The 12694-nt window shown below is 41.6% G+C and overlaps 1 long non-coding RNA gene across 2 annotated transcripts; it reads right to left on the bottom strand.

Annotated features, from left to right (window-relative positions):
* Positions 1 to 836: 836 nt before the first annotated feature.
* LOC129037422 (uncharacterized) lies at positions 837 to 9756 on the bottom strand. 2 transcript variants are annotated; one of them, XR_008502797.2, is made up of 3 exons: positions 5426 to 9756; positions 3634 to 3793; positions 837 to 3221 (listed from the first exon to the last, which is right to left on the bottom strand). It is a non-coding gene; the product is annotated as an uncharacterized LOC129037422 (long non-coding RNA). The 2 variants fall into 2 exon arrangements; XR_010126378.1 differs by having other exon boundaries at positions 3634 to 7680.
* Positions 9757 to 12694: the final 2938 nt, after the last annotated feature.

Raw genomic sequence — 12694 nt, 5'->3', positions numbered from 1 at the left:
AGGGAAGACGTTCCAGGGCCAAAAATTTGTTCTTGTTCTCAACATGGCAGAATATCAAGGAAGGTCCCTCTGAGGTGGTATTTCAAAGCCCGGAAAACCTGCTCTCGGTGGAATACCAAGTTCAAGATTGAGTCCAATTTTGTTTTCAGCCCTGTTCACCGTCCCTCTATCTGCCATGGTACCTACAATGGTTCAAGAATGTCGCAGAGAGCAAGCAACAAATCCGTGACCTGCTGGTGAGACCAATGATATCAACTGCTGTGGTGGAAGTAATACTGGCTTTCCACCTCAGCAGCTAAAGGTCTTGCAAGTTCTGCTTTTCTATCTGCCTTTTAAAAAAGCATGCACGTATATAGACAATAAACCAAACACTTTTCAAAACAAACCATTCCATCTGATACAGTTTAACTCATCCATGTTTTTTGGCTTTAGCAAAAGGTTTTAGTTTTGTTTTATTTTTTTTAATTGCTTAAGTTCAGCTAACTTATATCCCTTGGGAAAACTGATCTATGTAAATGTGATTTAACTAAAGGGGTTTGAACCACTCACATGTGTTTTACATTTTCTAATCATCTTGAGCTCTGTACATGGTGAGCAGACTGAAAAATGATGGTGGTCTCATTTCAACATCAATTTTTATCCATTCTATCTCCTAAGAATGCCAAATGATGGCTGGAGAGAATCTCACTTCCTGTTTCCAGACAATCAGAAGCTGGTATTTATGAAAACCTGGAAGTGTGTGAAGTCGATTGCAAGGCTAGAAGATCCAAAGGAAGATGGCAATTCTTTAAGATATCTACGTTCATTAAATTGGCTAAAACTTTAGAAAAGATTCCTTTTAAATATTATATTTCCCAGATTAAATTAAGTTCAACAAACATTTAAGATGCTTACTGTATTAGGCATTGTTGCATAACAAATTACCACAACCTTACCGGCTTAAAATAATATACATTTGTTATCTCAGTTTCCACAAGTCAGGAGTCCAGGCATGGCTGAAGTGGGTCCTCTGCTCAGCTATTCATATGTTACAGTTAAGGTGTTCATCTGGAGGCTTGACCATGTAAAAAATTCACTTCCAAGCTCACTTGGATTGTTGGTAGAATTCATTTCCTTGTGGCTATGTGGCTGAACCACCTGTTTTCTTGCTAGCCAGTGGCTGGGAACTGCTGCCAACTCCTAGAGGCCAGCCTCAGGTCCTTGCCACATGGGCCCCTCCATAGGCCCCCTTAAAACACAGCTGCTTACTGCTTCAAAGCCAGCAGTGGACTGTCCTCCTTCAGGAAGGGCCCAGTCCTCTTTTAAGGGCTTTTCCCTGATTAAGGCAGGGCCACCCAGTATAATCTCCTTTGTGAGTAACTCAATATCAACTCATCCTCGACCTTAATTATATCTGCAGAATTCCTTCACCTTAGCCATATAATGTAATCTAATTAGAGAGTGACAGGCATCATATTCACAGGTCCCATTCATATTTGAGAAGAAGAGATTTTCTAGGATATGGATGCCAGAGGGGCTGGGGATCTTGGGAGTGATCTCAGAATTCTGCATATCATACCTTCTATGTGCCAGGACATAGCAATACATTAGTTACGAATCCTACCTACAAGAAACTCCCAGGCTTTAAGTCAGGAGTGGTAATTTGTGCCTGTAGTCCCAGCTACTCCAGAGACTGAGGCAGGAGGATCGCTTGAACTGAGAAATCGAAGCTGCAGTGAGCTATGATCGTACCATTGCACTGCAGCCTGGGTGACAGAGTGACACCCTGTCTCAAATTTAAAAAAAAGAAAAGAAAAGAAAAAGAGAGAAAGAGAGAAGGAAGGAAGGAACGAAGGAAGGGAGGGAGGGAGGAAGGAAGGAGGGAAGAAAAGAAAAAGAAAGAAAGAAAGCTCACAGCCTAACAAGGGCAGTGGATATACAATAATAACTATTCCATGAGATATGTTCTATAATAAAGGGACATTTAACGTTCAGAAATAGCACAAAAATAGTAACACAAACACTGAGCTTTGTAACATAAACAGGAGTTCACCAGGGAGGCAAGCATGAGGAAGATGGAGGGTGGGTTAAGTAGGATTGGCTCAAAACAGGTATAGTGTGATTAACAAATTACTAGTAATTTGATTTTGCTAAGATTTCAGCAAATGTGCTGAGCATTTTTATTTGCTGTATCTTGACTTGTCTTCTTTTTTAAAACAAAGAAAGAAAAGATTTCTAGTTGTCCTAAAGACTGGTCGATGGACCTCATGTACGTGTGTGAAAATGTTGTCCATGACTCATCCACTTACAACATGAAGACAACGCTGAGGGGAAAGACGCATAGTCAGTTAATGCTCCAGGCCTATGAGAAAATGTACTCCCAGTTTCCTTCTGAATGTGTGGACCTTTTACAATGAGAAGCTTCCCTTGAAATAATGTTTCATTCCAGAATGGTGGAAATGAGTCCATACCTACAGACATAACAACAGCAAAAGCTACGGCAATTGCAGAATTCCTGAGCATGAAGAACAGCAACCAAAGTTGGATGAAGACAGGGAAATCACAGCGCCTGGGGTGACACACGCTGAGAGCTGCACCCCACCGGGTGGTGCTTTTGTAACCCGCAACAAGATTCACTTTTGAAGCTTGAAGTCTTCTGACTCTTCTACCACAATATGTAAATACAGGCCAGAAAGAAAATGCCTCTAAAAATTACAGTAGGCTTCATGTCAACTCCAAAATACCTCTTGAGCCATGAGGAAGATGACAACATTGCAAATGAAAATGCAACCATCTTGCATGCTGTTCAGCTCTGAGTGTTCCACTCCCACTGCCAACAGTCTGATGTGGGATTGTTTCTGGTTACTCAGAGTAAGTTAACGTCCCTGTGGCCTTCCTGACAAGCCATATGGATAGGAACTACAAAGTACTGGGAGACCCGGATTCCAGTCTCAGTTCAATTCATTCTTTCATTTATCCAGAATTGTTGGAAGACAAGTGAGTTTCCCACTTATTGGATAAATAAGTTTTCCAAACAACTGAAAATTTTGGCTAGCCACAAGATTTTTGCACTTTTATTGTTTAAATAGGGGAAATTATCCTAAGATATGGAATATGTTAAGAGCATGGGCCCTGGACCCTGGATGCCTGGGTTTGAATCTCAGCTCCAACGCATGCTTGCAGTGTGATGTTGGGCAAGGGACTGAACTTCTCTCTGCTTCCGGGAATAACGACAGTCCCTGCTTCAGAAAGTAGAAAGAGTAAATAAAATAACCGTACAAAACAGAACAGTACCTAGCACATAAAAATTGTTTCAGTAAGTATTATTGTTATTACTATAAACAGAATGACTAATAGAAAACATGAGGCTTTTCTTCTCAGTCATCATTATAACCACTAAGCAAAATATTGTATGTGTATATATGCATATTGTTTACGTATATAATATATATTTATAAGTATACAAGATTTTTATGTATTTATGTATACACATACTTTATACAACCACACACTCACTAAATATATACACATACATATATATGTATGCATCTATACATGCATATATACATATACATACACACACACTCTCTAGATGTAAATATGTAAAATCATGCCCTCATAACCCACTGGAATATATTAGGGAACTATATTTACCTTAAATGACCTCAGAAGTTTTCACTTCTGGTTTTTCGCACCTTGTGTTTGCCTGTTTTAAACATCCCGGTCTCCTCTTTCATTGGTGGAACTGCTAGCAGCCGCGTCTGGCTATGTCTGACTTCTTCCTCCTCTGAGTTGTTCTTCTATTCTTCTGTGACTGAGAAACCAGATTGCAAAGCTTGTTAGAATTGTGGCTAATGTAAGAGCCCAGAGTTCTGAATGAAAATCTCAGAGGCTCCTCTATGAAGAAAACAGATGGGCTTTACTATTTGGACACTGGATCACCTGCTATGGCTAATCTGATCACTGTGTTTAGCTTGCTTTCTGGTTCTTAATCTGTGCTTTTCAGATGTGCTCACAAGACCTTCAGGCTGTGTGAGCAGATTCAAGGGGCTACCATGGTGTAGAAAGGGGTGGCCAAGATGGGGTTTAATCTAGGAAGGCTCCAAGCCCTCCCTTTTTGCTTCAACCAGAGAAGCACTGAGATGTTTTATATAATGGGCTTCTGCATAGGACGCCATTTGCAAAAAGGGTTCTGCTACTACATTAATAAATAAAGTTGGCAACTACTGTTCTACAGAGTCATGTTTGCTAGATAAATGACATCTGGACATACACTCTTTTACGTATGTTTGAAATATTTCAAATAAAAAATGAGAGTCACAAGCCAAACCAACCCTAGGGATTAAACATAACAAAAATTTATATACAATAAATGAGACAGGGCATCTACAGAAAACATTTCCAAATAAACCACCATAACTATGATTTGTAAATTTTGTAATGATGTTAGGTTAACCCCACATCCCACCACAGAGCCACCACGTTAAAAGTCAATAAATATAAAATAAGTATAATTTTAAGAAGTCTAAAATGTTAATGATGGCTACAAATAGATGGGGCTTGAGTTACATGATTGGAAAAAGGGGTATTTTAAGAATGGTTTGCCAGGGTTTTTCCAGAACTCTTGAAAAGAGATTCTAATAGTTGATACTAGGTTTCTAGTCAGAAACATCCATACACTGGAGATGGACATAATAGCATGATGGAAACGATCTTCCGGCAACATTAAGCTCCCTCTTGTTCTAACTAACTCCATCTTACTAACTGTATCAGTTAGAATTGTTTTGTCTGCAAGAAACAAACAAAAACCCCCACAAAAACAGCAGTGGTTTAAACAAGATCAAAATTTATTTATTTAGTTAGTTATTTGTTTGTTTGTTTGTTTTTTGAGACAGAGTCTCGCTCTGTATCCCAGGCTGGAGTGCAGTGGCACGATCTCAGCTCACTGCAACCTCTGCCTCCGGGGTTCAAGCAATTCTCCTACCTCAGCCTCCCGAGTAGCTGGGATTACAGGCGTGTGCCACCACACCCAGCTAATTTTTGTATTTTTAGTAAAGACGGGGTTTCACCATACTGGCTAGGCTGGTCTTGAACTCCTGACCTTAAATGAGCCACCTGCCTCGGCCTCCCAAAGTGCTGGGATTACAGGCGTGAGCCACCACTCCCAGCCAAGATCAAAAGTTATATATTTCTCAGTTGAGAAGCCTGGCGGGAGGTAGTCCAGGTTGGCCATGGCACTCTATGGTATCAGGGGCCCAGGCCTGCTCTACTTTATTGCTCTGTCATGAGCGGCCACCATTCTCAAGGTCTCTTCTGGTCTAAAATGGCTGCCAGAGCTCCAGACATTACAGCCACTTTCCAGACAACAGAGAGCAGGAAGAAGAAGAGAAAATCCCTCTTCCTTCAAGGAGACTTACAAGAAGTTTCACAGACCCCTTCTGCTTACCTCATATTGATCACAACTTAGTCACATGGCCACACAGAACTGCACAGAAGGCTGGGAATTGTAGTCTGTATTCCAGACAGTTCTGTGCCCAGCCAAAACTCAGGTATTCTAGTACTAAGAAAGAAGGAAAAATAGATATTGGATGACAACAAAAGTCTCTACCATGCCAAATTATCTCCTGATTCCTATTTCCACTTCCTGAGTGAACCCACTCACCAAGAATAGAGTGGTATCCCATTGTCCACTTTTCGCCCAATTATATTCTTAAAAATTAATTTTCAAATCAATGTAAAGCCACAAACACTTGTTAGGTGCCTATTATGATTTATACAATGGAATACTATTCAGCAATGTAATGTAGCAAACTATTAATGTATAGAACTTCAATGAATCTTGAGAAAATTATGCTGAGTGAAAACAGCCAGAAAGAAAAACAGAGTACATGTTGTATGATTCCATTTATATAAAATTCCAGAAAACACAAACTCATCTGCAGTGACAGAAAGCAGAATAGTGGTTGTCTGGGAACAATGGGAGGAAGGGGAGCAGCTTGCAAAGGGACACGAGAAATTTTAGGGCGGATGAATGCGTTTATTATCTTGATTGCAGTGATGGTTTCATGGGTATAGACATATATCAAAATTCATCAAGTGTAAAACTTTAAACACATGCAGTTGATCCGACATCATGTATGCCTTGATAAAGCTGTAAAACACTTTTTTAAAAAGAACCTCTTACATGCCTGGTGCTATGCTAGGCATGAGAGGCACAAGATAAAGGTACAAGGTCCTGTCCTCAAAGGGCTCACAGCCCGGTAAGTCATCCTGATTAATGAATTAGGCTTGTGAGTACAGATGGGGTGAATACATGCTGAGTCCCAACACACTAAGAAGGCACTCAGCCTACAGACCGAGAGTCAGACTTTGTCCCATAAGTACCCCCAGCCCCCAAACCCAGCCTGAAACAGGCTTCAGCATTTGACAATGAGGAGCACCATGTATACATGAACGGCTCTTTCAATCTACTTCTACTAAAGCTCTGGATACACATGGTGAACAATATATTAATATCTTAAACATCCCATGTAAATTGTATATTTTCCACTCTTAGAAATGGAATCCCATGACATGTTCTCTTCACTTTCCACATCTGTGTTGCAGAACCAGGAAGGATCCATGACAAAGAAGTAGTTGGCACAAATTAATCTTCTGAAAGAACAATCTGGTGAGACAGCTATTTGGAATCTGCTGTTTCCAGTGACCAATACCACTCATGTTTGACATCTCCTGGTATTGTTCCTGTGGTGTGTGCAACAGTGCAAGAGTGCAGTGCTAAGCTCTGAAAGCCCCAGATGGCAGCTCAGGGGGAAAATACTATAGAGCAAATTATTTTCTCTATTTCCTCCTCAATCTTACCCCTCTAGTTCCTAGGGCTTATGAAGGTCAACAGAATGTATCCTTAGAACTGAAAGCTGTTGCTCCTACCTTTTCCACCTTGAGAAAAAAAATCATTAGTTGCAGTGCAGATAGTTTCATCACAAAAAAGTTACAAAATTGATCAATTGAAAATCCTTGTGGAAGAAGAGATTTTTTTTGTCATCTCCCTTAAGCCCTTTCCATGTTGGCCTGTGCAGCCTGAACATCACTGAGTAGGGAATGTCATACAGGGTTGCATTAAGTGCTCCCCACAACCCAAAATACCTCCCGTTAGCCTAATAAAACATCTGACACCCTTGCATGAATCCTTTTAGACTAAGATGCTGAGGCTGAATTGTCCTCTGGGAAAAGAAAGCAAAAATCCAACTGGCCTACATTACTGAGGAGACCTTGAAAGATTGATGTAAGATAGCCCCTGGTGGAAGAAAACGGGCAGGGCCCATGGGGGTGGCCTGCAGGATCACTGTGGACCTGCTGGGGGTGTGACAAAGGACAATGTGAGAAGGAGGAGGTAGTGAAAACAAACTTTGGTTATGCCAAATTTTCTGAAGAGCCAGCACTTCTTACTGTGAAAAACTGACCTGGAGTGAAGTGATGAATTATCCCATCCAAAATTACGCATTCTTTTCAAGCACTCCTTTCACTTTTATTCAATCCCCTAATAAAAGCAGACTTGCTGTCCTCATTAAGCCCAACGTATTGGCATCTGAAGTGTATTGATGTACTCACATGTGATTTCCCTAATTACACTGGAACTTGCAATGCCCAAGAACTCTGCTGATGAAAATAATCCTTCTGTAATATTTCCTTTTTGACTGGGCACCTCTGGGCATTAAAAACACATTTTCAATGAAAACTAGGAAGGGCTTTCTTAGTTCTTATCACATTAATCTTGTTATCTAAACTTTTCTACTGGAAAGCTAGCTTCTTCTATAAATCCGTTTCTCAAATTATTTTGGAAGTAACCTGAGATACTACATCAATGAGAAGGCCCAGAGCAGACATGGGAGGAAAGAAAGAGGAATCAATGACAATCTTCAGCATTTATTCTTTAAAGACTAGCAGCTTAAACCCCCTAAATAGAACATGTGAATAATCAATTCACTCCTGAAACTGAAGGGAATAATTCTATCTGAAACAGAAATCCCTCATTATAATATGGTTTTCATGAGCAGATATTTCCAAAGGGGCAGAGAGGTACGGGACAGGGAGATGTCAGAATATATCCATCCAAACCCAACATTGAAAAGCCCACAAAATACATTTAGCTACAAGTTGGAGTCAGTTCTAATTCCCAGTATGTCACACAGGCATCTCACAGCATTCACCACAACACCCCTGTGACTGTCCAAGCACATCCACACCTTGCCCTTGGACAAGTCACACCTTGTCCCTGAGTCTCATTTCTCACCCACACAAAGGAAAGGTTTGCCTAAGGGATCTCTGCAGTCTGTCAAAATCTATCCTATAATGGATATAGGATATATCCTACAGCGGAATTACCCTGATGCTCTCCTACTGGCCCTGCTGTGTCTTAACTTTTTGGTGCCTTAAGTCCTTACAGCATGACTCTTCTCAAGACTACCCAAAGAAGCACACTTTCAGTGTTTTGCAATACCACGTGTTATGGTTTGGCTGTATCCCCACCCAAATCTCATCTTGAATTGTAGCTCCCATAATTCCTACGTGTCGTGGGAGGGACCCAGTGAGAGGTGACTGAATCATGGGGGCAGGACTTTCCCATGTTGTTCTCATGACAGTGAATAAGTCTCATGAGATCTGATGATTTTATAAAGGGGAGTTCTCCTGCACAAGCTCTCTTGCCTGCTGCCATGTAAGACGTCCCTTTGCTCTTCTTTCGTCTTCTGCCACAATTGTGAGGCCTCCCCAGCCATGTCAAACTGTGGGTCCATTAAACCTCTTTCCTTTATAAATTACCCAGTCTCAGGTACGTCTTTATTAACAGCATGAGAACAGACTAATGCACCACATCCAAAATGCCAAGAGAGAATCTCTTTGGGTGCATATTTAGAGTGGTTCATGGAAAAGCTACCAGTGGAGGCCTACTGCCTGCTGAATGGACCTTCTAAGCAGTATCAATGCAGAATAGCCCAGAACTAAGGGAGATTTTGCCCCTCAGGAGACATCTGGCAAAATCTGGAGACATTTTTGGTTGTTACAACTTAGTAGGGAGGGGTTGCTCCTGGCATCTAGTGAGTAGAAAAAACAGGTGCTGCTAAACATCCTACAATACACAGGACAGCCACCAATAACCAACAGCCATTCTGCCCAAAATGTCAATAGTGCTGAGGTTGAGAAACCCGGGCCTAGGTCCACAGAACCAGCAGTGTGGGGCAGCCAGCTCTTACCAGTACATGAGAGTTAAATGTGTGCATCTCTTTCCAGTTCCACGTTCATGAGGTCACTCTGGTAAGATGAAATCTGCCATGGTGGGAGGATTTACACCACAGAAATCAGCAAGTCAGCTCTACAAATCAAGGCAATTTTATGTCTGCGAGCGAGTTGTTAAACATCTATCAACACACCGCTAATCCAAACCAGCACCTGAAGTAACTTGGAAGCCCAAAGTTCTTTCAGCAAGAAGGCTATACTGTAGTGAGATGACTTCACCTATGTGCAAGAAGTGGGACTTCCTAACATTACCATAACAATCATGACAAAAAGGAAGGACACAGAATGAGGGACATCATGGGAAGATATTGGAAGAACCTCCTGTTCTTTGGTTTCATTTGCTTACTTATATATATGCACTGCCTTCTTCCAAAGAGCACTTGAGGGGACAACTAGGAAATACATAATAGGCTTGTTTACTAACTGCCCAGAGGAAAAGCATAATGGAAAAATAATAATTCAATACATTCAATTTTGAAAAATTGATATACAAAAATAAAGATCAACACAAAACAGGTGCCAAGCCCGAGGAACAGGCAAGCTGATCCTTCCACTCCAGCCCAGCTGCCTGAGAGACACATTTCCTAGTGGGTCCTGGATGCTGGCAAAGCTGGACTCTACCAGACCCCCCACGAGGAACCGCAGGGCCCCCTCTTGCCTTCCAGGGCTCCACACGGAGGATGGAATGCCCTACAGAAACTCAAGCCACATTGTAGGGAAACCCTTTTCCAGCTTGCTCTTTATTGCTGTCTTGATATTTGCCTCTGGTTGCTATGGCAAAATCTGGCATTGGAATTTTTCTGGGAACAAATAGGAAATAGTTGTGGGGGAGGTTCAAGATCCTACATACATTTAGGTTTGGTTATAAACACTCATAGTAAAATAAAGCATTGACTCATTAAACCCAAAACAAACCAAAAAAGAATTTTTTTAAATCCTCTTTCAAAAATTCTTACTTTGTTCCAAAGGTGACCAGCTAGAAAGTTGTTTGCCCTATGGACAAGATTGCCAGCAAAATGAACTAGCAGGGTAGAGGACCGATCAGTTGGGATACTGGTCACCCCATGCCAAGTCACACTCTGCCTTTAGCATGTTTCATTTCTGGAGCTGGAAGTGCTCACCCTACACAGAAGAAATTTTCCATTTGCAGGAGTGGATTATTTTTTCCAGCCTCACTGAGGAATATGCCAGGACTGCAGCCATTCAAACTCTGGCACCACCTAAGAAAAGCTTAGGAGGACATGCAGGCCTGTGGCATACCTTGAACCCAGAAGGGCCGGGTGTCTCTTTGTTACTGCCTAGTGATATAGTTTGGATATTTGTCCCCACCCAGATCTCATGTTGAATTGTAATCCCTAACGCTGGAGGAGGGGCCTGGTGGGAGGTGTTTGGATCATGGGGGCAGATCCCTCATGGCTTGGTGCCATCTTCACAATAGTGAGTGAGTTGTTATAAGACCTGCTCATTTAAAAGTCTGTAACACCCACCCCCCCCATCCCCAATCTCTCTCGTTTGCTCCTGCTTTCAACTTGTGGCATGCCTGTTCCCCCTTCCCCTTCTGCCATGATTAAAAGCTCCCTGAGGTTTCACCAGAAGCTGAGCAGATGCCAGCACTATGCTTCCTGTATAGCCCGCAGAACTATGAGCCAATATAACCTCTTTTCTTTATAAATTACCCAGTCTCAGTTATTTCTTTATAGCAACGTAAGAATGGCCTAATACATCTATCTTTCCCTAAGACCACTATATCTGAAGAGTTCCTGAATCTCCACTTTTCACCTAAGCCCCAACTGTTCTCTCAGTTCACATCCACAGCTCACATACCCTGACTTGTCTCCTAGGGCCAGCCATATATGTGGGAAGAAACATTGCCACCCATACACAGTGAATTGAAGAGGGTGAAAGTCCTCTCCACCCTGTGTGGGTTAGCCAGTGTGGCTGGGTGTCCCTAGCATTCAAGGCTGTCATCAAAATACGAAGCCTCCTAAGAGATGTATGGAGAGGTATCATATTGTAGACTTCACCAAAGATTTCAAAGGGGAGATTCTTCAAGTGCCATCTGTCTCCAACCTATCTTTTTTCCATCCTATCTCCTAATGTTCCCCAACAACCTAGCTCAGCTCCAGTCAAGCTCATACCTTACTATCTCTTGCATCTACCATAGATGCATCAGAAATAATGATAAAAATATGTTACTACATACAGCAACCTTTACTTATCAGAGTATCTCTAAAAGACAACATATTTGTTTAGAGTAAATACTTAGGTAAGCCATTTGGGAAGGAGAGGAGAGATCTCAAGTTTGTGTTCAAATAGCAAACAGCAGTCACTGAAGTATTATTTATAAAATAAGGGAGGAAAGAAAAAGCAATAGGTAACAGGAGGCAGGGCCTGTGTGGGAGGGGACTAAAGAGGTAATACATGTAAGAACAACTACTTTTCTAGAAGTCACCACCACCTGACACTGTTCCAATTTCTTTATATATATCAACTCATTTAATTCTTACTACAACCCAATGAAGCAGTTAATAATATTATCCCCATTGCACAGGTGGGGAAACAAAGCCCCTGAACCCTTCAGTAACTTGCCCAAGGTTACCTGGCTTGTGAATGGTGGAGATAGTGAGTGATGGTCTGACTCCAGACTGTACTTTGAACCACTTTACTCAATGGCCTCAGTGGGGAAGCCTCTGCTTGCAGTTGAGGAAGGACTGCAAAGCAGTAGACTTAAAAGATTTTATCAAATATAAGAAGTAATCAACATAAGACACACCATTGTCTTATGTATTGCCACCAAAGGAAACATGCTGCCAATTATACTATGACACACCAACACAGCAAGACAGAGTCTGGTTTCCAAGATTTCAAATACTCAACTAGGAAAAAGGTATATGTTGGAAATGATGAACACAGTATCAAAGGGGAATATGAATCTGTTTGTTGTGGGGGTTACAGTGAAACCTCCATCATCTTCCCTTTGAATCTCCACAGTAAACTCCACATTTCTCACAAATGCTTTTGTGAGCATTGATTATTGAGAGGAGGTGGTAGCAAGGAAGAACTCCCAGAAGTGCCATTTGTGTGTGTGCACGTGTGCACACATGTGTACAGAGGCAGAGCAAAGACAATTTTAGCAAATTCAAAATGTACTTACCCTACATTTAGTTACACAAAGAAAATGTACCTTCATTATTTTCTATAATTGATCCAATCTTTCTCCTGAGCCCTTCACTTTACTGAGTAAAGAAGGAAAATTAAATGTCATCTAGTCCAATAATTTTAAATGCCTTCTGGATATTTTGGTATTGCAGCACCCCCTACCCCTTACCACCGCTCCACTTTCCCATTTTTCTTCAAGATGACTCCTGGGGGAAGGGTCTGCTTCATGGTGGTAGGAAAGGGGAGGAAGGTCCTTGGCCCA

Source organism: Pongo pygmaeus, chromosome 4 (genome assembly GCF_028885625.2).
Source record: "Pongo pygmaeus isolate AG05252 chromosome 4, NHGRI_mPonPyg2-v2.0_pri, whole genome shotgun sequence".
NCBI classification, from domain to species: Eukaryota; Metazoa; Chordata; class Mammalia; order Primates; family Hominidae; genus Pongo; species Pongo pygmaeus.
The sequence above is the reverse complement of the archived record's forward strand: the minus strand, read 5'-3'. Positions and strand labels throughout refer to the sequence as shown.